This window comes from Pseudorasbora parva, chromosome 8 (assembly GCF_024679245.1).
Source record: "Pseudorasbora parva isolate DD20220531a chromosome 8, ASM2467924v1, whole genome shotgun sequence".
Classification (NCBI taxonomy): domain Eukaryota; kingdom Metazoa; phylum Chordata; class Actinopteri; order Cypriniformes; family Gobionidae; genus Pseudorasbora; species Pseudorasbora parva.
The window spans coordinates 46,145,441-46,172,789 of NC_090179.1; the positions used below are offsets into that span (position 1 = coordinate 46,145,441).

General features: G+C 39.6%; 1 pseudogene; it reads right to left on the minus strand.

Annotated features, from left to right (window-relative positions):
* LOC137084896 (NACHT, LRR and PYD domains-containing protein 3-like) overlaps window positions 1-27,349 on the minus strand; it is an 88,062-nt pseudogene that overhangs the window by 38,739 nt on the left and 21,974 nt on the right.

Here is a 27,349-nt window from a genome sequence, read left to right on the forward strand (position 1 = left end):
TAATTCCCTATAAAATCAAAATTAAATATGAGTTCTGAGTTTGTCACACCACAGACAAATGCAATGTTAAAAACCCAGCCAAATTTGAATCATAAATAAATCCGCCAAGTAAATAAAATAATAAAATTCTCAGCTCTCAAACTGTCTGTTTGGGTTGTGTTTTCTTTCATTGTCATGTTTCCTTGATTATCCTCGTTAGTATAGTTTTATTCAACTGTGTTTAGTTTCTTCATCTGTGTCTCATTTCGTTAAATTTCGAAGGCTGCGTCCTCCGGAGGACACGTCCTGTGTAGGATGCAGTATACGGAGTGTCCTCAATCAGAATTAAACGAGACGTCCTTCGTAGGACACACAGGCAGGAAGTATCACGTTGCTATGCCAACAAGTTCAGCCACGTTGCGCTCTCACGCCAGTTATATGAATGAAAATTATTTATAACTTGAAAATGACTATGAAATGTTTCTTGTCTTGACAGCAATGTACTGTTCTAAACGTTTAAAATGCACTAAACAGTTGTAATCATGTTTACCACAACTATCTGTTTGAGGTAATAGCTTGAACTACTTAATTTAAACACCATACTTATGCTCGCATTTATATCTGGCGGTGGTGCCATTTTTTCATCTAATATTTAAAAAAAATATGACGGTTGTTAACGGAGACGCAAAGAATTGTGGGTTATCTCCAGCCGTGAAGGCTACACCTCAGCACACTCCGAATTCCTGTGAAAGAAGGACGCATTCGAAGGTCGCATTGGTCGCATTACTCACTTTTTTTAAATGAGACGGCCTAATGACGTATGCAGCCTTCAAATGCGACCTCCGGAGGACGCAGCCTTCTGAAATGAGACACAGCTTGTGTCACCTGTGCCCCTCATTATTCCAGAAACCACAACCACTTGGAGGAAAGCTGCTTTAAGCACACAAGACAACACTCATGTACAGCTCACATCGGCAAACACCAGATGTCAGAGGGACGGGAGGATGAACGCGGGGCCAGAAGATAGTCGTTTCGGCCCAATCCTGAAGAGAATTTTCAGTAAATCCCAGTTGTCTCCGATGAAAGTTTGTAAAACTATCCAATGTAAAGTCACTGCAAAGGTGAGTGTTGGAGGTGATCCTCAGCTCTCAATCAAGGTAGCTTCTTCTTGATATCATAGTTTTTGTTTTGTAAGCTGTTTTGTAAGTTGTAGGCGATAATTATTGTTATCATTTTAGCGTCCAGCCCTAGCTTCAGTATTAGAAGAGAGACACTGGCAGGTAAGTCTCATGTAATCTTTGCTTTGCTACTTTTAACTTTATCTGATTCAGAATGAGTAGGCATCTGTGAGAAATATAATGACCCAAAGAAAAAAGAACTGATACAAAAACTGTTATGTAGTAAGAGCAATAACCTTATGGGCAGTGCTGTGTCATATGCCATATCTGTCCTGTGCACAAGAAAACCTGGGTCTCAGCTCAAGGTTCATGGTTATTTGTTCATTAATGACGTCATCAGTGGCTAGTCGACGTCAACTTAACTTTCATGACATAAATGACAACTTCAAAAATTCTGAAATCATTCAAACCATACTGTCGCTGTAGTTTTAATAGTGTTAGGGGAGAAGTCATTTGCACAGTTGCTCCAGTGAATCATCGACCACGGTTTTAGCTAGGGATGGCTGACGTGAACCTGACATTTCGACGCTGTGTCGAGATCCCGAAGCGTAGATCTTTCGAAACACTGCTCCGAGCTGTGATTCGACACACCCATGTCACGTGACTACAGCTAAACGAAGCACTGAAGTGTTTCATCAGGTGCTAAAACTGCTTTGATTAAAAGGGGCGGGAACAAACCACACAGTCACACATCTGAATGAACCTCATTCCCCACAGTTTAAAAGTGACGTTAATCCATCTTCACCTCATGGGTTTTGTGAAAGAAGATACATTTTGTGATATAAGTGTGATTTATAGTGCACTTTGGTTAGTTATATTTAGGCTAGATTTAAATTAGATATATTGACTGATAGGTATAGACAGCGACAGATAGTTAGGATAGATATAGGCTAGTGACACATTCATATAGGCTAAGTTAGAATTTTAGATATATAACATAGAATATATAGAATTATATAGATATAGAAGATATTCTTAAGTGATATATATAGATAGATATGGAGGCGCCACATAAGAGATGTCGTACTACATCTGGTGTGGGAGCATTTCCATTTGGAAACTCCACATAAAGTGAGATGTGTGTATTGTATTGGCCCAGAATGCATGATCCATTAACTTAATTGTCAGTAATTTCCCTCATTTGTATGTACTTGCAAAAAAATATTTATGCATGCCATCAACAAGTGTCCCGCCTTGTGAGATAATTTTTTCAAAGGCTGGAGAAATTATATATATATAATTCGATAAGTCGACTAAGTCCTTCACCAGCAGAGCAATTCATACTTTTGAATAAAAATGTTATGTAACATAACTGGCTGGCTGGCATATCCAATTGTTTTCAATGGGAGGGCCACGTTTTTAGAATGTCATGAGCCAACGAGGCACTACGCATCAATTCGCAGAGAGTTGAAGAATGTTCAACTGAGTAAAATGCAGCACTCATCATGGTCTCTTTTCACCCAGCCAACCAATCACAATGGAGGAGGGGCGGGAAAAAATACAACACAGCCTAATCACCACGTTCTGCTTGTACAATGTCAACAGATGACAACAATGACAACAAAAGGCATAATTTAAATCAAGAGCCAGAGTAAATACTTTACATTATTTCTGCATTTTTATATATAAACATTACAGGAACCAACTATCTGTGAAATTAGATACTAGTAACATCTCCACGGATATGTGTCAAACACAGACTGTAAAAAAATAGGTCTCAACTGAAAATAACGCTGCTGTTACATATCTGTCTTTCTGTTGTGTTGAGTTCCATGTACTTCCTGTTTTCATTTGTCATGTTCCTTTGTCTTGTGTCCCGCCACTTGTCTGTTTCCTCGGTTACCCTTGTCATCTGTATCACCTGTGTCTCTCGTTTAGTTAGTCATCTTTGTCCGGTCACGTTATTCTACCCATTATACTAGAGTTAAGTTCATCTGTTATTTCCAGAAGTTCTTGTAATTCTGAAACCTTTATCAGTAAACTTCATTTGAGTTCTACAGTTGCCTGTCTCTGTCTTCCTGCCTGAGTCAACCGTAACAGCTGCACTGCCAAAATGCTCTCAAACAGCCAGGTGTTTTCAGCTGGCTCAGTTGAGACTCTTTGCTTGCTATGATACAGAATATCTGTGAAAGTGTTACTAGCATCTCCTTTGCTGATTTACTATTTGCTGATTTACTCTTTTACTCATTTTTTGTTGTTATGTCTATTTACAAATGTGTACCTTTTTACATGTTTATTCTTTTAGTTTTACATTTTCTCAAGGGCTTGTTTACATTTATACTTTTTTTATGGTACACTACTGAATGCCAAAGCTGCCAGTTAAATTACGTTTTTGGTAGAAAATAATTAGTTGTTATCGAAGGATGGGTCAGTAGCCAGTCTATTTGGACAAGCTTCTTCCTCCTCTGGATCACAACCTGTAAGTATGATTAATAATTGCTGATATGTTCTCTGTAGCATAATATGTATATAGTTGTGTGTGTTGTGTAACGTTACGATCCACGCAGCTTGTAGGTCTCCTGCTAACCAGCTAACAGAAATATGTGTTTGCTCTCAATTGTCTAGAAGTGTGTCAAATGTTTTTTGTTGTTATTACTTGGACTTATAGTAAAGAATAGAGCAATACATTAGTGTAACACTGCAGTGCTTTATCAATACATTTCTATGTTGGTCTAATGCAGGCATATACCATGTCTGCAAACATAAACATAAAACAACTTATTTCCTCTCTGAGTCTATTTTTAGAATGAGTGCGTATCCCAAATGCATCGTTAGCAAACTATGGTTGCAAGTTCCGTCGTTTTCAAAATAGTTCAACGAGTCTGTGTTTCTCAAAACCATCGTTCCAACGAACGTTCACAAACAATATCATAAACGTATGTGGTTTAAGCTCTCGAACTGTGGTTTATAAGCATAGTTTCTTGTTTGCATGACGTGGACTTAATAAAAAATAAGAATTAGTCCTTAGGTGATCTAGCATTAATTCGGTCTCAAAAGCAGTTATTTCTCCACCACCTGTGTGGCATCATTAACTAACATGGTTGAACAACAGATTTGAGACAATACAGTTTTGGGAAACCATCTTGACTAGTAGTTGATTTATTCAACAATGCAACGTACTATGGTAGTTACGCAATGAGTTACATCATTGTATGGGAAACACACCCCTGACTGGGTCATCTGACCAATCACAACTGACTGGGTTATCTCACCACAGACTAGCCTCACGTAAACGAGGGGTTCAGAAAAATTAACCGTTTAATTATTAACCGTTTAATTAAATGCATATTATAAGACAATGAAAGTGTTTTTTGGCCTTGCAGGCATGTAAACCTGTTGTTGGGGACTCCCAAAACAAAAATAAGAACATTTCAATTGCTATAATAGGGGCACTTTAATATTAGGGCTGAAACTAACAATTATTTTTCCTGTTGATTAATCTATTGATTTTTTTTAAATTTATTAATTAATTATTCTTAACTTTTTTGTGGTGTACAACAGTAACTGCTTACAAGTGTGAATCCTGAAATGATTTGTTCCTTCAGGAGATTAAAGAACCATCATGAATATGTTCATTCGGCTGTATGATCAAACGCTAACCATAGCGACAGTGTCAAACATGGCAGTGTCCATAAAACCGTAAAGTTTTACAATGCCTGACAGTGTGTGATTATACAAATGAGTCTAATCGATGCGTGAGTTTATCCATTAGATATTTAAAATAATAATAGCAAGTGTACCATAAATCCACAAACATTAAAACTATTCAAAAACAATAATATAGCATAGTGCTACTGTAAATTCAATTAAATAAACATATGCCCTGCAAGTTCAATATTTCTCAGAGCTGCTATATTTCTCAGCATCTCAGAGCAGCTCCGTTCACAGCAAATGCTGCTCCACATTAACTGTTATCATTTACATGAGTGGAGCATCTCAAACTGAGAGCGGACCAGGCCTGGACTTTACATTAGGTTTTGTTCACGTTTTATTGATGTGTGTGTGGGCAGTCGTCCGTGAGGTGCTGCCCGCGGTTTACTTTTGTCTTGTTTATTTATTTTGGAATTAAAGTTTGTTAAACGTTCGCCGGTTCCCGCCTCCTTCCTTCCACTCTACGAACTGTATTACAATGTTCATCTGTGAACACAATGTGCCATTTCATCAGATTTGTGTGGTAAACAATTTACAAACCTACAGCCAAGGTCACGCTATTGACGCTCGCGCAGCCTTTCAAGGATAAATCACAACGAGTGCCACTCACACTGAGAAAATGCGGTAAACATTCAAAATTTTGTTTTTATATTTATAACACATGAAACAATTAAACAACATCACTCAAACAAAAGAATGTTTTCCTGAATACCATCACGACTGAAAATTACACTGATTTCATATATGACCGTTCCATGTCACTTACATTTTAGATGCAATATTGAGTGTTTTTGTTCTATTTCAGCAATGAAAATAGTTCCAAACAAAGATTCTAAGCAACAAAGTTTCAAACAGCAGAATCATAACACGTCTCTCAGCAACAGTGTGCATTTCAGAATGATTCAGTGTTTAAATTAATGTGTTGCATCAAAGATTCAATAACCTGTTCGTAAACGACTGCCTCATTCTTGAATGAATCAGCCGTTTGAATAAACCATTTGTTTGAATAAATGACTCTCTCATTAAGACTCATCTGCTGCCACATACTGGAGGTTTAGTTTCATGTTTAAATATACTTACCAACATTTCTTATTTATCCAAAAATACAAACCTCAAAACATAATTTAATGCAGTTGTAATTTTTCAGTGTAAATTGTTAACAGCCCTATAGTTTTTAATCGTTTTATTTTAATTGAATGTATAGATCAAATTTAAGCATATAATAAGATTATGGGGAAAATGCCCTTTAAAAAGGGTAAAAATATCACAAATATGCAGATTTCAATATGCCAAAGCTGATTCAACACTGGTGAGAATATAGCTTTGGAATAAATTATATTTACAACACAAAAAATTTAAACAAAATAAAACAACTTTTGGAACTTTTTTCCAAACAAGCACATTTTTTACTCAGACAAGTGAATGACCCATTTACTTATCCAAAGGACAAGCATATGAACATGCTTAATGTCAAGCCTTGTAATGAATGGTGTTTTAAGAAAAAATGTAGAATTTTCAAATACAGGTTTTTTTCTGTTGAAAACCATATTTCTTTTCCACAAAAATTAATTTTTCCCCAAAAAATAAGTCTGGAAAATGGGTGGGTCATCTTATATTCGGGTATATACATGGTATGATTGTTTATACAATGTATATTTTATGTTTATTATGTTGTTGTCTAAAACTAAGATTACTTGCTTTTGATACGTTATTTGAACCAAATATTATTGCCACATTATTATTATATTATTATTATTATTATTATTATATTTGTATGTTGTCATTTTTTTTTTGTAAAGGCCATTGATTGTTTAGGTCTATTTTTATTACCACAAAAAATTGTATTACACGATAAATCATCAAAATAATCGACCGATTATTCGATTACCAATTTATGAATTTTGAATAAATTAACTTTATGACTTTATGAATAAATTAAGTTATTAGATGCACAGTGCGATACTCATTTGCAATCATGCCATTGGCCTTGCACTGTTCTCTCACGGCTCTCGCCCACACAGCTAATCACACACAGAGACTCAGTTTCATGTCAGTCCTGTATGATCTTACCACAGTTTCTCCAGTTTACAGAGAGGATTCTCCAATACAGCAGAGAGCAGCTTCACTCCTGAATCTCCTAGATTATTTTTAGACAGATCCAGATATAACAGGTGTGAGGGGTTTGATCTCAGAGCTGAAGCCAGAGCAGCACAACCTTCATGTGTGACACCACAGCTCCACAACCTGTAGAGAACAATGACACACATTAAGTCTATCTCCAAAGCTAAATAATAACAAATAGAACAAAGCTAATAAATAATTATATATATATTAGGGGTGTCCCCGACTAAGGATTTACACATTCGAATCAGAATTTTCGAATCTCTCTATGGTCGACCGATAGTCGAATCATCTATGTGTGTGCAACGTTAAACCATCGACCGTAAAAAAAATAAACGTTATAAACGGGTTGGGAAGGGCAGGACACTAGTCAGCAGGAGGCTAAGACTATTTTTATTTTACTTTACACATGGCACACAGCCACAACTTTTAATAAAGTGATCAAAACCAGGCTACACTACACATTCGTAAATTAACCGTTCTCTCATAACATTTAAAAGCTGCGATCGAAACACAGAACATCACACAAATATATAAAAGAACATTTTGATAAATAAACCTAAAAAAAACCTTGCCTAGAGAGGAAAAGAACACTGAGTGTTTATATCCACGTTCTTAAGCCGATTGTGCCTAAAGGGGGTCGCACACCGGACTGAAGCTCAGCGCCGTGTCTCAGGGATCTCACACCAGGCAGACGTGATTATTATATACGCGCGAGCTCAATTTTGAATCGACCTCTGACAGAAGAGCTGCACGATGACTGTATCTTGTAGCGCAGGGTGAAATCAGTATGTACATTCACGATTTGAGGGAAATAAACATTTAATCGGCGCTGACAGGCGTCAAATGCCGTCGTCGGTGTATATGTGTTCGAATTTTAAAGGCGCGGCACATCAGGTGCGAAGCTCAGTGCTCTTAAAGGGGCGACACGTCTTAATTACACTGATATTGAGCAGCCCCATATTGCCTAAATGGTATGATCCTCGTTTCATAACACCCGCGAAGCGAAACCATGAGATCAGTGGTCGAATCCGGTCCTGCGTATCGATGCATCGAATCTTCGACTATTAGGGCTCACCCCTATATATATATATATATAATAATAATAAAAAATATTTTAAAAAAGTTGGGACACTGTACAAATTGTGAATAAAAAACAGAATGCAATGATGTGGAAGTTTCAAATGTTAATATTTTATTCAGAACACAACATAGATTATATATCAAATGTTTAAACTTTAAGGGAAAAATACGTTTTTTTTTTAATTTCATGGCACCAACACATGTTTATGAAACGCCAAATGTTTTCTATGGGTGAAAGACCTGGACTGAAGGCTGCTCATTTCAATACCCAGATACTTATTCTGCATAGCCATAATGTTGTAATTGATGCAGTATGTGGTCTGGCATTGTCATGTTGGAAAATCCATGGTCTTCCCTGAAAGAGACGACGTCTGGCTGGGAGCATATGTTGTTCTTGAACTTGGATATACCTTTCAGCATTGATGGTGCCTTTCTAGATGTGTAAGCTGCCCATGCCACACACACTCATGCGACCCCATACCATCAGAGATTGTATCTAACAAGTTGCAAATTGGTCCTCCACCTGTTATTTATATGTACATTTAACTTTTCCAGCCTATTATTGCTACCTGTCCCAACTTTTTTTAAATGTGTATCCACATATGTATTTCACTCTCATGAAATCCGAAATGCCCGTTATGTACAGCGCGCGCGGCTCCCGCTCTGCTTCTGCCCTAATGCGACTTATAGTCCAGTGCAACTTATGTTATTTTCCTCTTCATGACGCATTTTTTGACTGATGCAACTCATACTCCGGAGTGACTTGTAGCCTGAAAAATACGGTTAGCACTGCATTGCAATACTTGCATTTTGCCCTGTCACTCAATTTTAAAGTGCTCCCACGCTGTACTTTTCTTTGCCCGCTTCCTGTTAAAAAACTGGTCATGACTTCTTCTTGTGGATATTACAAATGTCTGGGAGCACTCTGGCGGTCTCTATTGGTGCAAAAATATATTACAACTAAATTCAAAGCACGTCATTGACGCCACTTAACCGAGCAAAATGTTTCACTCGGTTATGCAATTTTTAACTGTTAATCGGTTAATCGGTTAACCATGGACACCCCTAGTATAGTGATAGACACATAATCGATATCAATAAAAAATGGATTCGGTAAATCATTTATTTTCTCCGTAGGAAGAAACCAGAGGTTGTAAAGCAAGTTAGGTTAATAAACAAAGGCACTCTCTGGTAACCAGGGCCTGACATTAACTTTTTTGCTCACCAGTCACTGTGGCTAGTGGTATTCCAAAGTTTCCGCCAAATTGGCTAGTGGGAGTGGCTGCTGTACCCGCCAGAGCTGAAATCTACCCGCATTTGGCGGGTGTTAATGTCAAGCCCTGCTGGTAACCTAGCAACGTAGGAAGTGAAACGCTAACAGCCAATCATTTAACAGTATCATGTTTTGTTCAGTTACAAAACCTGCGTGGAGTGATACGTGGAAAATGAATGCCGCAGCGAGCAAGGAAATTGTTGTTAAATCAGGAAAACAAGTCAGCTCGCCAGTATGGCAGATTTTTGGATTTTATAAGTCTGACTGTAGTCTAGGGCTGCAACAACAAATCAATACAACTTTGCCTCGTCCTCACGCTCTCAACACAAACGACCACCAACTCTGCATTTTTTTTTTTTTTTTTTGCCTCACACTCATGCATAATGCGTCGAGTATAAACATATTTACATTTTAATTATTTGAGTATTTTCCATGGTTGTGTTGACATTTCTGCCTTTACAACTGAGGGGATTATAATTAGAGGAAGGTTGAGTTTGAAATAAAATTTTTAAAATGTAATATATTTTTCTCCTGGTCCTAATTTTAAATAGGTCATAAAAAATTATCAATAATCATCAATATCGACCGATATGAAACACATTGTGATACAGTTTTCAGCCATATCGCCCAGCCTTACTGCCAACTGTATTCTAGTGCTGGGTAAAAATTCACTGTAAAAGTCCAAATACTGCTGTCTCATGGTTTTGAGGTAAGAGGTACTCTTTCTTTTCAAATGCTCCTGTATAAGTTGAGCTACTGTGGTAGGCCTGTGCCCATTCAGTTTCACAGATCGACATTTTTTACTCTTTTCTGTTTAACCCCTTGCATGTCAAAGATCGCAGACGGCCCCAGATTAATATTGTTCAACATTCACTGCTCATTAAAACATCACACTCTTTTTTTATTTAGACAAAATCAGTATCATAAGAGAGATTAAAGACTCCAGCTTCGATATTTGAACACTGTTTATGATAAAACTGGGTTGCAGTGACGTTAATTTTTTACGGCAAACTAAGTGCAAAATAATCGATCTGTTATGAATAATATTTTGAATGGATTATCACACGCAAATGAATTCTCTCTCGTCTGCAGTGGTACAGTTGTGTCCACACAGCTCGCACAGCTTTCAGTTCAGCACTTAGTTTTAAAGTGAAAAGTGATTTGAAAAGCTGAATGTCATTGAGAACAATCTATTGTGTGTTTACTTCCTGCTTCCCTCTGTCATTCGCTGTTCAGCTGTCAATCATTTTATTTGACTCGACGTGACAAAAAACCTGCTCAATCTGGTCACAGGTTGTTCTTCCTCATTCTCTTCTCTCTGCTGTAAACATTGGCAACTCATGAAACACTGAGCTATTAAATGTACAATTACGATGGCATATTGTTTGTGTGTGTGTTTCCATGTTATTAGGTGTATTTTCATATGACTAAATAATGTGTCCAGTAACATGCTAACCAGGTGTAGTGATTAGCTCCATATAAAATGCTAAATATAAGATGTTAACTGTAGCTCAAATGCACCTGTCACGCCAGGAGCTATATGATATTTCACATAAGCATGCACTTAGAGCATGCTTTGTCTGATTGCCAAAAAGATTTCAGATAGTAGGTTTTAATTTAAATTGGAATGTATGTGGGATGTATGGCCAATCCAGAATGCCTGAATAGATTAGAATGCTTGAATAGAAACAAAAACTTAACTATATAAAAGATTAATGAGGATTAAGTCATTCATGACAGATGTGTGAAAGGTTAATTGAGTGAAAATAATAGACTGTGAGTTGAGCAGTTGAAAGACTAGTTAGTAGATGTGTGTGTTTTATAGGCCAATAACTAATGACTAGCATCTTCTCTTAGCCTTTGCTAAACACTGACATGAAATGCCATACAATATGCTTCATAAAATGCATGATTTCTTCATATTAAAAACAGTTTGAGTCTTGAATTGTAAACCCTTAAGCGTTGGCTTTCTAGATATGTTACTTATGTGTCTACTCAGAAAGACTTGCGAGCACCAGCCCTTTTTGGGGGGTATGTTAAAATGCCCTAATTGCCAAAATGGTGGGTGACAGGCAAGAGGTTTTATAAAAAAATAGGTAACCCAATGTTTTTTTTCATGTGTGCTGCTTTGGTTTAGCATTGGATACTTCATCTTATACAGTCTTGTTCAAAATAATAGCAGTACAATGTGACTAACCAGAATAATCAAGGTTTTTAGTATATTTTTTTATTGCTACGTGGCAAACAAGTTACCAGTAGGTTCAGTAGATTGTCAGAAAACAAATGAGACCCAGCATTCATGATATGCACGCTCTTAAGGCTGTGCAATTGGGCAATTAGTTGAAAGGGGTGTGTTCAAAAAAATAGCAGTGTGGCATTCAATCACTGAGGTCATCAATTTTGTGAAGAAACAGGTGTGAATCAGGTGGCCCCTATTTAAGGATGAAGCCAACACTTGTTGAACATGCATTTGAAAGCTGAGGAAAATGGGTCGTTCAAGACATTGTTCAGAAGAACAGCGTACTTTGATTAAAAAGTTGATTAGAGAGGGGAAAACCTATAAAGAGGTGCAAAAAATGATAGGCTGTTCAGCTAAAATGATCTCCAATGCCTTAAAATGGAGAGCAAAACCAGAGAGACGTGGAAGAAAACGGAAGACAACCATCAAAATGGATAGAAGAATAACCAGAATGGCAAAGGCTCAGCCAATGATCACCTCCAGGATGATCAAAGACAGTCTGGAGTTACCTGTAAGTACTGTGACAGTTAGAAGACGTCTGTGTGAAGCTAATCTATTTTCAAGAATCCCCCGCAAAGTCCCTCTGTTAACAAAAAAAGGCATGTGCAGAAGAGGTTACAATTTGCCAAAGAACACATCAACTGGCCTAAAGAGAAATGGAGGAACATTTTGTGGACTGATGAGAGTAAAATTGTTCTTTTTGGGTCCAAGGGCCACAGGCAGTTTGTGAGATGACCCCCAAACTCTGAATTCAAGCCACAGTACACAACGAAGACAGTGAAGCATGGAGGTGCAAGCATCATTACATGGGCATGTTTCTCCTACTATGATGTTGGGCCTATTTATCGCATACCAGGGATCATGGATCAGTTTGCATATGTTAAAATACTTGAAGAGGTCATGTTTCCCTATGCTGAAGAGGACATGCCCTTGAAACGGTTGTTTCAACAAGACAATGACCCAAAACACACTAGTAAACGGGCAAAGTCTTGGTTCCAAACCAACAAAATTAATGTTATGGAGTGGCCAGCCCAATCTCCAGACCTTAATCCAATTGAGAACTTGTGGGGTGATATCAAAAATGCTGTTTCTGAAGCAAAACCAAGAAATGTGAATGAATTGTGGAATGTTGTTAAAGAATCATGGAGTGGAATAACAGCTGAGAGGTGCCACAAGTTGGTTGACTCCATGCCACACAGATGTCAAGCAGTTTTAAAAAACTGTGGTCATACAACTAAATATTAGTTTAGTGATTCACAGGATTGCTAAATCCCAGGAAAAAAAAATGTTTGTACAAAATAGTTTTGAGTTTGTACAGTCAAAGGTAGACACTGCTATTTTTTTGAACACACCCTCATTCTAATTCAATGGTAAATCCCATAGGGATTTTGTATTGAGCATAGCTCTGCTTCACAGACTCACAGAGACAAGGGGGTGGGCCCAAACTACTCAGACAACCAATCACTATCTCAGGATCATGATGATGCTATTAACCCACGCCCTAGCAACCGTTTAGAGCTCCCTAACAACCGATCCCATAGACTTCCATTGAAATAGATCAAAGGAATATCTCTGGATAGGAGTGTCATAGAAACATGAGGGTGGGTTTGATTGACTCAGGGCATCAACGGCCAATCACAAATCACCTTCAACACCTCCTAGCCACTCCCTAGCAACCATTATCAAGCACCCTAACAACCCAAAATCACAGTGTATATCTCCACATCTGAACATCATAGAGACACGGGGGTTGGTTTATATAATTCATACTGGCAAGGAGCTTTTGGCGTAACATTATGGGATGCTGCCAAGCCACTCCATAGCAACCAAACATAGTACCCTAGCAACTGTTTAGCAAGACCTATATCTCTGCATTAGTACATCATAGAGACATGTGGGTTGGTATATATCATTCATACTGGCAAGGAGCTTTTGGGGTATCATTATGGGATGGTGCCAAGCCACTCCATAGCAACCAAACAGAGTACCATAGCAACCATTTTGCAAGACCTATATCTCTGCATTAGTACATCATAGAGACACGGGGGTTGGTTTATATCATTCATACTGACAAGGAGCTTTTGGGGTCATTATAGGATGGTGCCAAGCCACTCCATAGCAACCATTTTCAGTACCCTAGCAACTGTACAAACACATAAAGAAGCCATATCTCAGCCCCACAACATCGTACAGACATGTTGCTTGGCTTTTTTACATCACAATGGCCACCGGGCCCCGAGTTTTGCCACGCCAAGCACCACTCACAATTTCTTCAGGAATTGTACTTTCTAGTTTTTTCAACAACTTGCCCAATTGCACAGCCTTAAGAGCGTGCATATCATGAATGCTGGGTCTTGTTTGTTTTCTGAGAATCTACTGAACCTACTGGTAACTTGTTTGCCACGTAGCAATAAAAAATATACTAAAAACCTTGATTATTCTGGTTAGTCACATTGTACTGCTATTATTTTGAACAAGACTGTATAAACACAATAATGTTTTAAAGTCTGTTATTCTGGTTGTAACTCAAACGAATATTTAGTCTGTGTGTATGTGTAAATTTGTCACAAGCTGTGAGATAAAGTCCACGGGTGTGGGGAGGAGTGGAACACAGGTTGCGGGAGTGGGCAGTTCTGGTCATACATTTAGTGGGAGCGGGCAGGTGCAGGTTTAAGAAAACAGTCCTGCGCAGGGCTCTAGTAGGGAGGACCTTACCCCAGTGTCTTCAGTTTACAGAGAGGATTCTCCACTACAGCAGAGAGCAGCTTCACTCCTGAGTCTCCTAGATTATTCACAGACAGATCCAGTTCTCTCAGGTGTGAGGGGTTTGATCTCAGAGCTGAAGCCAGAGCAGCACAACCTTTTTCTGTGGCACCACAATCACTCAACCTGTAGAGAACAATGTTACACTTTTCACTCTCTCAGATCAGACACACAGATCAGATCATCAGCGACTTCATTGTTTAAAAAAGCATTCATCATAATTCATAACTGTTTGAATCTTTATTTGAGGATTGAAAACAAACCAGGAAGAGAAGACAATGTTGAATAAAGTCGTAGTTTTTGTTATTTTTGTACCAAAATGTATTTTTGATGCTTCAAGAGATTCTAATTAACCAACTGATGTCACATATGGACTACTTTGAGGATGTTTTCATTACCTTTCTGGATATGGACAGTATAGTGTGCATACACTTGCATGACGGAACAGAAAAGCTCTCTGACTAAATATAAAATATCTTAAACTGTGTTCCGAAAATCCATAAGAAGGTCTTATAGGTGTGGAACGACATTAGGGTGAGTCATTAAATTTAATTTTTGGGTGAACTAACCCTTTAAGTACTATAGCAAAACAATACATTTATAGTCTGCAAAATACACATTGATGTCTAATGAAGCAGTAATAACAAATATAATTTGACCAAGCATTTTATTCATATCAGATACAAATTGTGTAAGTAAATATAACATTTACTCTATTCTTCTCCCACTCCACCGGCCACTGACTCTCAATTGTCAATTGCCTCTCAATTGTCTCGACAGATCCGATTCTCTAAACTGAGGTGCAAACTAACATGGCGGCGCACATCACACATTATAGATAAACTAATATGATCATTATAAAGGTTTTTTAACAACAAAAGACGTTCCTTTACACACATTTAAGAATCAGAATATCAGGTATTTGATGACAGAGCCAAAATAAGTGAATATTTTGAATAGAAAAGGAAATAAAAAGAGATAAGAGTGATACAGCTGTCATACAGTGCTATTGTTGCTGTGGTGTATCATTCTCTCTCACGCGCAGTACACTTTGTGACGAGTTGTGTGCCTTCACACTAGAGTATACGGTACGTCGTCAGATGAGCTGATAAACTCTCACATGCTCAGTCAGAGTGTTCAGCAAGTTAAAAAATATCTATGCTAAACTTATTCTTAGCCTCTAAGAATTTATTAGCCAATGGCTAATGATTGATATTATTCAGTCGCCGAGAGTGAACATTTACTTTCATATGCGAGTGTTGCTAAAATTTCAAAATCTAAGTCTTAAATTCGCTGAATTTAGTTGAAGGTCTTAAAGAATTTTAAACAGGTCTTAATTTTCCTACGTCCTTGTAACACAACCTCTAAAGCCCATTGAAATGCTTGTGCAGCGCTTCAGAATGATTTTATTTATTTATTCTAGGGATTTACTTTATTTATTTCTTTACTACTTTCGCTAGTCTAAATATAAATTACTGTATTATGGCTACAAATAAGAACAACATGCAATTTACATTCCAGCCAAGTTGTTGTAACAAAGACACTGACAGGTTATGATGCATGGTTTATGTCAACATAAATTCATCTCACATAATGTCATCTTTGCATTAAAAATTACATAATTGAGCGAATGACACTTAATGACAGTTGTCATAAATATGCATTAAAAACTTCATATTCTTGACGTTTCATGTCATGAATTTGAAGGTGTCACATTAGTCTTATGCACACCCCTTCAAGTAAAGTGTTACCAAATATTATTTGTTGTATTTTCCTGTCAAAATACCAGAGTTCATTTAGAATTATTCAGCTTTTAAGAACAAGCAGAAGATATGCTGTTTTTTTTCCAGAAATGGGCACTAATGCACAAACCACAATATCATTGGCTGGCACTCATCTGTCCCTGTCCCTGTTTTGATTTCAGCAAATCAGTTAGAGCAAATGCTGTCAATGTGATTAATGTTCATGAAACCAGCAGCTTATCAATCCTTAGTGCGCTGTATATTGTTATTAGTAGTAGAAATAGTATTATTATCTTATTATTATATTACAACCCCAAATCAGAAAAAGTTGGGACAGTTTGGAAAACGCAACTAAAAAAAGAAAGTAGTGATTTCTAAATTTACTTTGACTTGTATTTCATTGCAGACAATATGAACACAACATATTTCATGTTTTGTCTGGTCAACTTCATGTCATTTGTAAATATGCATCCTTTCCTGTCATTCAGACCTGCAACACATTTCAAAAAAAGTTGGGACAGGAGCAATTTAGGGCTAGTAATGAGGTAAAAGGGTTAAATAATGATGTGATTGGAAACAGGTGATGTCAACAGGTGATTGAAATTATGATTTGGTACAAAAGCAGCATCCAAGAAAGATCTAATCCTTTAGGAGCAAAGATGGGCAGAGGATCACCAGTTTGCCAACAAATACGTGAGAAAATTATTGAAATGTTTAAAAACAATGTTCCTCCAAGAAAGATAGTAAGAGATTTGGATATTTCACATTCAACAGTGCATAACATAATTACAAGATTCAAGGAATCTGGAGGAATTTCAGTGCGTAAAGGACAAGGCCGCAAGCCTAAGCTGAACAACCGTGATCTCCGATCCCTCAGGCGGCACTGCATCAAGAATCGTCATTCATCTATAAGCGTTATCACCACATGGGCTCAGGACTACTTTGGCAAACCTTTGTCAAGTACCACAATACGTAGTTACATCCACAAATGCCAGTTAAAACTGTACTGTGCCAAAAGGAAGCCTTATGTTAACAGTGTCCAGAAGCGCCGTCGACTTCTCTGGGCTCGGAGGCATCCGGGATGGACCACACAGTGGAAATGTGTACTGTGGTCAGATGAATCAGTATTTCAGGTATTTTTTGGGAGGAATGGACGCCGTGTGCTCCGGACCAAAGAAGAAAAGGATCATCCAGACTGTTACCAGCAACAAGTCCAAAAGCCAGGGTGTGTCATGGTATGGGGTTGTGTCAGTGCCCTTGGCAAAGGTAACTTGCACTTCTGTGAAGGCACCATTAATGCTGAAAAGTACATAGAGATTTTGGAGCATAATATGCTGCCTTCAAGAAGATATCTTTTCCAGGGACGTCCATGCATATTTCAACAAGACAATGCAAAACCACATTCTGCACACATTACAAAGTCCTGGCTGCGGAGGAAGAGGGTACGGGTACTTGTCTGGCCTGCCTGCAGTCCCGACCTGTCTCCAATAGAGAATGTGTGGCACATTTTGAAGCGCAAAATGCGACAACGAAGACCCCGTACTGTTGCCCACCTTAAGACTTGTTTGCAGGAAGAATGGGACAAAATTACACCTGAAACACTTCATCACTTGGTGTCTTCAGTCCCTAAACGTCTTTTAAGTGTTGTGAAAAGGAATGGCAACATTACAAAGTGGTAAATGCTTTACTGTCCCAACTTTTTTTGAAATGTGTTGCAGGTCTGAATGACAGGAAAGGATGCATATTTACAAATGACATGAAGTTGACCGGACAAAACATGAAATATTTTGTGTTCATATTGCCTGCAATGAAATACAAGTCAAAGTAATTTTAGAAATCATTTCTTTTTTTTTTTTTTTGCACATTCCATACTGTCCCAACTTTTCTGATTTGGGGTTGTACTATTATCTATAGTATACTATTATATATAGTCTTTTTTTACAGAAGCACCAACAATATATTAAGCACCACCACCAGTCCAAAATTCAGTTAAATTACAAATATGCATTTATATAAATAAATTTACTAGCCAATGGTGATTCTTTTGCCAAGGTCTACGTAGAGGGTTGTTTAGACATTTTTGGACTTTTTAAGACCCATGTGGAAACCCTGATATTAGTTGTTCCAAACACCACAGAAGTGCTCATCCCCACAGTCATGTAGGGGTGACATTGTAAACATTCAGGGTTTAACGCAAATCTAGTTTGTCCAATGCCATTGTAATTTAGCATTAACAGCTTCACTGATTTTAAATGAAATATGTAGTATGTGCTGGAGTAAAGTTCATAAAATGATCAGTGTTTCCCACAGGATTTTGTAAAACAATGTTAGGTTGACCAGTATCGCTCTAGAGCAGGGATGGGCAAACTCTGTCCTGAAGGTCCACTGCCCTGCAGCGTTTAGCTCCAACCCTGATAAAACTCACCTGCCTGTAGCTTTCTAGTAATCCTGAAGGCATTGATTAGCTGGTTCGGGTGTATTTGATTAGGGTTGGAGCTAAACTCTGCAGGGCAGTGGCCCTCCAGGACCGAGATTGCCCATCCCTGCTCTAGAATAATAGATTGATTCCCCTATTCAGATTTGTTACTTTATGAATAAATTAAATTATTTAATTATCTGAAACACTCTGCTTTGGTCCCACTAATGTATTAACATTAATAAGTATATTTGAAAATAAATGTCTCACAAAAATATAAATGGTTACGTAGATCACAAATCAGATCAGAGAGGATGAGGCTTTAAGTATGGCACTCCTATCATGTTTAAGTGATAATTGTTATAATGTTTTAACAGTGATGATTTTTCTCAGTGTTACTTACCAAGCTGATCTAGTTGCTGTAACCACAGGCATCAGCTTCTGAAAAACTTCATCTCCTGTGTTTACTGTGACACTGTTAGAAAAGTTATTATTAAATATTATTATTATTATTAATAATAATAATAATAATTAATAGCATAAGTACGTAATACATTAAATACCTTACTAAATACCCTCAAATATAGTTTTTATTAAACTGGTTTATATCGGACACAGATCTGTTGTTTCTTCCTCTGGTCAGCGTTTGTGTCCGGTCTATTAGTCTGCATTTACACTACAACACTCAGATCTATCATGACATCAGAGTTTATTGACCCGTCCGTTGCTATGGTGATCACTGTGTCAACCATCACAATTTCAGGAGTGACCCAGATCAATAGATTAGCGGATTTACTCCCATAATCAGACATCCCACCTCTCCGGGAAGTTCCAGGAGTTTTCCTCATATTGATATTGGGAGCATCTCAAACGGATGGCTGCATCCTAGTGTGGTTGTGTCTTTCCTAGCCCAGTCCTTCTGAGGCTTGTAGACTACAGTCCTCCTCAGCATTAAACACTAGGAGACGCTCTAGTAAATGCTCATGGCTACGGCACATGTGTTCCCGCCCCCCACGGTCACGCCACCAAAATACTATTAAAACTTAATTTTTGAAAAATGCTTTGTTTTACCAGTCTCTATATTATATGGATTTTTTTTATGAATGCAATACAGTGAACGACAGCAGTCTGTCTCCAGTGGCTCACATTATTGGCAGTTTAGTGTCGAATGATTCATTTACACCAAAACTAAAAGATAATGTGCCTTCATCTCTGGAAACATTATTTGTGTCTTACATTTCATAATGAACTCAGATAAGCTCAGTGCCGACTCGTTCTCCAGCAGGTCTTTTTCATGAATGTGTGCAAAGGATTGTGGGTAATTGAGCTGAATTAAAGATGCGAAACGAAGGATCCTTCAAACTGAGACGGCCTTCAGAGGCGCTTGATGACGTGGCCGTCGAGATCTGCAGCCTTACTAGGACACAGCCTCCGTTTGAGAAACACCCGCAAATTATGAACAATATCCCAGAAATCAATCTGTGCCCCGTGATTTAAACACCTCTGATCTCTGTGTTTCTCTTTGGTCATAATGTTTTAGACTGTAATGATTGAACTCAGTGTTACTTACTCATCATTTCTGGATCCAATTAAGCTGTACAGGTTAAATTCCTTCATCATCTCCTCTGAGGACAACAACACAAAAACTAAAGCTGACCACTGAGATGAGGAGAGTTTCACATCACGTAATCCTCCACGGCTCATATGAGGTTGAGCTTCGTTTACCAGTGAAAGATCACCCAGTTCATTCAGACAGTGAAACAGATTGATGTATTTATCTGGAGAGGGATTCTCACTGATCTTTTCTTTAATATAGTCGACTGTTTTCTCATTGTTGTGAGAGCTGTTTCCTATCTGTGTCTTTAGTTCTTGTAAGAGACTCTGATTAGACTTCACTGACAGACCCAGAAGGAAACGAAGAAAAAGGTCCAGATGGCCATTTTTACTGTCTAAAGCCTCATCCACAGCTCTCTGGTGGAGATCAGATAGTGAAGCTGTGTCTCCATTAGTTGGTTTGGTAATCTGGTCAAACACATTGATGTTCTTGTTTATAAAGGAGAGATGCACATATAGAGCCGCTAGATGTTCCTGAATGCTCAGATGAACAAAGCAGAAGACTTTCCCCTGATACAAGCCCAACTCCTCTCTGAAGATCTGAGTGCACAATCCTGAGTACACTGATGCCTCTGTCACATCAATGCCACACTCTCTCAGGTCTTCCTCATAGAAGATCAGGTTTCCTTTCACAAGCTGCTGATACGCCAGTTTCCCCAGTTTGACAATCATCTCTTCATCTATCACTTTCTTCTCATAGTCCTTCTCATGTTTGATGTTGGTCTGAAGGATCAGGAAGTGTGTGTACATTTGAGTGAGAGTCTTGGGAATCTCTCCAGTCTCTGCTTCACTCATCATCTTCTCCAGAACAGTGGCTGAGATCCAGCAGAAAACTGGGATCTGACACATAATAAAGAGGATCCTTGATGACTTCAGGTGTTTGATGATCCTGTCGGCCAGACTCTGATCACTGATTCTCTTCCTGAAGTATTCCTCCTTCTGTGGGTCACTGAAGCCTCGTACCTCTGTCACTCGATGGACACACTCAGAGGGGACGAGATCAGCTGCTGCGGGTCTGGAGGTGATCCAGATGAGAGCCGAGGGAAGCAGATTCCCCGCAATGAGGTTCGTCAGCAGCTCGTCCACTGAGGCCGATTCAGTCACATCACACAACCTCACATCGCTCTGAAAATCCAGAGACAGACGACACTCATCCAGACCATCAAAGATGAACAACACTTTATACTGATCACTGGATATTTCAATTTCTTTGGTTTCAGGGAAAAAGACATGAAGAAGATCTGAAAGACTGAGAGTTTTGTTCTTCATCAAGTTGAGCTCTCTGAAAGGAAGTGGAAATATGAGCTGGACGTCCTGATTCTCTTTCCCTTCAGCCCAGTCCAGGATGAACTTCTGCACAGAGACTGTTTTTCCAATGCCAGCGACTCCCTTTGTCAGCACAGTTCTGATGGGTTTGTCTTGTCCAGCTAAAGGTCTAAAGATGTCACTGCATTTGATCGCTGTGTCCTCTGTTTCTGCTCTCCTGGGCTGTGTCTCAATCTGTCTCACCTCATGCTCATTATTGATCCCTCCACTTTCACTCTCTGTGATGTAGAGCTCTGTGTAGATCTCATTCAGGAGTGTTGGGTTTCCCTGCTTTGATATTCCCTCACACAAACACTCAAATTTCTTCCTCAGATTTAATCTCAATGTGTCGAGGACTTCAGCAGGTTTAGAGTCATGGCTGTAAAATTAAAATACCACATTATTACACAAGGAAGAGAAGTAAATAGCCATAGATCCCAAAATGGATGATTTGTTTGCTGTATTATGGGACACAGAACATCATACGGTTTCTGAAATGTTTCAATCATTAATCATGTGTTTGAGTGATGTGTGATGTCATTGCAGCTCTTAAAATTAAACCACAACAAAAGTCCCACATTTTACCTGAAACCAGGACACATGCTTTCATTAAAGTCTTGTGGTTGAATCTCAGGCGTGAACACAGTTTTGTTTTTAACTGGTCTGGATTGAAGATTTGACCTTAAATCAGAATGAAGAGGGTAAAGAATCAGACACACTGATATTGATGTAATTGTGTCATTAACTGAGTAGCATACACACACACACACACACACACACACACACACACACACACACACACACACACACACACACACACACACACACACACACACACACATATTATATATATAATATGTGTGTGTGTGTGTGTGTGTGTGTGTGTATATATACTAACAAATTGCTGTAGATTTTACAGCAAAATGTTTACAAAATATTACTGTTTAAGCATTTTACAAGATGTAGCTGTAGTGTGCAATGTATTATAGGCCACACATAGTTTTATAGTTGTTAACAGTATTTTTCCATGTCAACTGTAATTAATTTACAAGGAGGTGGTGTTACTGTAGCTTATGTGTTTTGTAGCAGTTTGTGCACAAAAGAAACAAAAGTAACTAATAATCATATTGTTCAAATAAATATATTTCCAGTTTATACGTTATTAAAATTCGTGCAAATGAAAATCTAAATGTGGAAACGAAAAGAGGTGGGGTTTGGTTGAAAGCGGCATGTGGAAAATGAAGGGAAGTGAGGAGTTGTATTCAGCGTGTTGTGAAGACGCTCTTTGGATGACTATTGTGTGGGTAAATGTCCGATATGCTGCATTGGGGGATGATCGATGTGGATGGTCGTGCTGGCATGAAGTAGAGCAGCTGAGCGAGCTGGAACCGGGACACCGTTAACGTTGCATTATTGTTACAAAGGTGTTAAAGTTGAATAAGGAATCACAAGGTGAACATGCAAGGAAAGCATTAATTCCCTCCTTCTACGAGTTTTCAACTGGTCCGACCCACGAAAGGTAAAAGTATACGTTTATCTTCCCGTGCTCTCCTAGACTTAACCATTACCCCTTCACAACCTGCCTTTTACACGGTCAGAGTTATCCAATCCTGAAGAACGATTATTTTTATTTTATTTGGAATAATAAACTTTTTGTTCAAAGTACTTTCGTTTTCATATTTATTTACTTATATTATGGACTATTGTTGGATTATTTTTTTGTTCATTTAAAAGGGACTATTCCTAGTGAATTTTGTTGGCCTGTGCAAAGACGCACAAGGGAAATAACTAAACTTTTTTCAGACCTAACGAATGTATTTCTTTTCTAATGTTTGATATCCTAACTCTGAGCATGAGTGGTTGAACTCACTGTTATTATTATTGTGGTTTGTTTTCTGATCTTGATAAATTTTGTGAAAGTAAAACCAATCCAAAAATCATTATATGACATTTACTGTGTTCCTTTTTGTTGTACAGGGTTAATGGAATATCCACATTCTTTGTCAGTTTATGTAAACTGTCTGAGGCCCAACTGGACCAATTAAAATTTTGGGTAACCACCGTTACAGTTTTCACAATAACTTACTGTGGTGTGGCATTATGGGTTTCCGTGGGCTGTGTTCAAATTTGAAATCCAGTTGACTGGAGCAGCGCGAGAACAATTGAAGAGGCATTATTCTTAATTCCCGGTAAGTTCTTTAGAAGTTTAATATTTTATATTTATTTAATTTAATGTATAAGCAATATCATGTCACAATATCATTTTTACATGGCATTTAGAAGTTACATGTAAAAGTTTTAAAACCAATATTTTCCCCCATACATAACGTTAAGTAAGTAACGTAAATGTGTCATTTAACTTGAAAGATTTTTGGTACCCAAACGGTGAGACGAACATGAACAAGGTAAAAACATTGACGACATTACAGGTGCTATTCATATAATTAGAATATCATCAAAAAGTTGATTAATTTCCCTAGTTACATTCAAAAATTAAAACTTGTATATTATATTCATTCATTACACACAGACTTATATTGCAACTAACTGCTCTGAGACAGAAGGGTTGGAGATCCAAACACAGTATTTATTGAGAGGGTAATCCAAAATCGTTGTCGAAAAACAGGCAAGTGGTCATAACAGGTAATCAATCCATTTAGGCAAACAAAACAGGAGAGACAGGAAAAAAGGTAATCCATGGAACAGGCAAGTAATCCAAGAACAAGAGACAAGAAACCAGCGAAGACGCTCAGAAATGCAGTGTGAACAAAACAAGACTTTTCAAAGAATGACAGAGATAACCAGGCTTATATAGTGTGATGTAAACAGGGTAATGAGACACGGGTGTAAGCAGTGAGTGCTATTGAGTCAGGGCAAAGTATAATGAGTAATGTAGTCGTTGATAGAATGACAGTCCGGGTTGGAGTGCCTTCTGGTGGAAATCAGGGGAACTCTCTTGGTGAATCGTAACATAGCCCCCCTCAAAGGAGCGGCTTCCAGATGGTCCTGAAATGCTCTAGGAGGGAGGTGAAGCGGAGGCGAAACCGGGGGGCGGGATGGAGGGCCAGGCCCATGGAGTGGAAGAGGGCATGGAGACTTAGGCAGAGCAGGTAGCCAGGGGGAAGCATGCTGGGTAGATGACCAGACTGGCACAGGGCAAACAGGCAAAAATGGTGGAACAGGCTAGGCAGATGACCAGGGTAGAAGGGCTGACCACCATGGTGAAGCAGATGACCACCACAGCAGCATCAATGAGCTCAAAGCCCCCATTGGCAGAGCAAACGACCACCACAGCAGCGGAGACTAGGTTGAAGACCTCCATGGCTGAGCGACAAACACCACAGCAGCGCTGACAAGGTTGAAGACCCCCATGGTGGAGCAGACAAACACCAAAGCAGCACAGACGAGATTGAAGACCCCCATGGCTGAGCAGACAAACACCACAGCAGTGCAGACAAGGTTGAAGACCCCCTTGGTGGAGCAGAAGACAACCCTAAGAGAGCCGACAAGGTTGAAGACCCCCATGGTGGATTAGAAGACACACCAAAGCGGCGCAGATGGTCTTGAAGACCCCCACGGCTGACGGGCTAGAAGGCCCGCACAGTGGAGCAGGCAGAGCAGATGGTCCAAGCAGTGGAGTCCTCTCTGGACTCGTGACAGGAGGCAGAGTCCTCTCTGGAATCGTGACAGGAGGCGGAGTCCTCCCTGGAATCGTGACAGGAGGCGGAGTCCTCCCTGGACTTATGATAGGCGGCAGAGTCCTCTCTGGACTTGTGACAGGAGGCGGAGACCTCTCTGGAATCGTGACAGGAGGCAGAGTCCTCCCTGGACTCGTGACAGCAGGCGGAGACCTCTCTGGACTCGTGACAGGAGGCAGAGTCCTCTCTGGAATCATGACAGGAGGCGGAGTCCTCCCTGGACTTATGACAGGCGGCAGAGTCCTCTCTGGACTTGTGACAGGAGGCGGAGACCTCTCTGGAATCGTGACAGGAGACAGAGTCCTCCCTGGACTCGTGACAGCAGGCGGAGACCTCTCTGGACTCGTGACAGGAGGCGGAGTCCTCCATGGACTTGTGACAGGAGGCAGAGCCCTCTCTGGACTCGTGACAGGTGGCAGAGTCGTCCCTTGACTCATGACAGGAGGCAGAGTCGTCCCTGGACTAGTGACAGGAGGCAGAGTCGTCTCTGGACTAGTGACAGGAGACAGAGTCGTCCCTGAACTCGTGACAGGAGGCAGAGTCGTCCCTTGACTCGTGACAGGCGGTGGAGTCGGCTCTGGACTCGTGATAGGAGGAGGAGTCCTTTCTGGACTCGTGACAGGAGGCAGAGTCCTCTCTGGACTCGAGACAGGAGTCGGAGCCCTCTCTGGACTCGTGACCGGAGGCGGAGCCCTCTCTGGACTCGTGATGGGAGTCCGTGCCCTCTCTGGACTTGTGACTGGAGGTGGAGCCCTCTCTTGACTCGTGACAGGAGGAAAAGCCATCTCTGGACTCGTGACAGGAGGAAGAGCCATCTCTGGACTCGTGACAGGAGGAAGAGCCATCTCTGGATGCTGGTCAGGGGCTGGAGATTCTGGAAGATCTGCTGAGACGACACAAGTCTTTGGAAGATGTGCTGAGACGACACAAGGCTCTGGAAGATCTGTTGAGATGACACAAGGCTCCTGAAGGTCTGCAGAGGTGGCACAAGGCTCTGGAAGGTCTACTGAGACATGAGGAGGCTCTGGAATGATGGCCATCTTGTCCGAAGACACAAGCGTGGCAGATGCAGTGGAAATGTAGTGATGTAGTCCTCCTCCATGACATCCACTGTGAAAAGCCGTGTGAAAGCTGTGTGAGCTGCTGAGTTTGTAATAAAATGACGATGTAATTTTTTAGAGACCAATAAGGGTCATGCAAAGGCATGATCAAACTAAGCGCCCCAGATAGTCCTCCTGGAAAAATATCATTAGGCAAATCTCGTCCATTGTGGTGAAATGTGTCAGCTCAATAGTCCTCCACATAGTCCTCGCTAAGATGAGCCATTGACACCTTGCACAAGGAGGGCAAGACACAAAAAGCCATTGCAAAAGAGGCTGGCTGTTCACAGAGCTGTGTCTAAGAAAATTAATAGAGAGGAGCAGGGAAGGAAAGGTGTGGTAGAAAAAAAGTGAACAAGCAATAGGGATAACTGCACCCTGGAGAGGATTGTGCAACAAAGCCCACTCAAAAATGTAGAGGAGATTCACAAAGAGTGGACTGCAGCTGGAGTCAGTGCTTCAATAACCACTATGCACAGATGTATGCAAGACATGGGTTTCAGCTGTCACATTCCTTGTGTCAAGCCACTCTTGAACAACAGACAGCGTCAGAAGCATCTTGCCTGGGCTAAAGACAAAAAGGACTGGACTGCTGCTGAGTGATCCAAACTTATGTTTTCTGATGAAGGTAAATTTTGCATTTTCTTTGGAAATCAGGATCCCAGAATCTAGAGCAGAGATGCCCAAACTAGGGCCCGCGGGCCAAAGTTGGCCCGTGGTAACCTTTGATTTGGCCCATCGTACCGTCCGAGGAGGGAGAGAGAGAGAGCCTACATTTTGAAATGATAAACGCTCAAACATCATAATAAGCATGCATGTTTATTTTCCGTCAGTGAAACAACTCACTGCAGCCTGTAAAACAATTAAACAATTATCAGTAAATAATGGTAACCCAAAGAATATAACAAAATCAAATATTAGTTTAAAAAAAAAGATTTGTAGATATATTCCTAGCCTTTTCCCCCGTAAATTTGCGTCCTATGCCGGCCTGTGATTTGAGATGAATGTGGGACACCAGCTGGATAGACACCTTTTCTAATATCTTTGTCTTCATGTTTTCTCCTGATGTTGCAAAGCAACACTTGTTGTAAAAGGGCTGAAGAGTGAATTTTATCTTCCACAAGGCCAAGACATTTAGGCTATGTTTGATTATGCATCGCTAGAGAAAGCGAAAGTAAAACCACTGG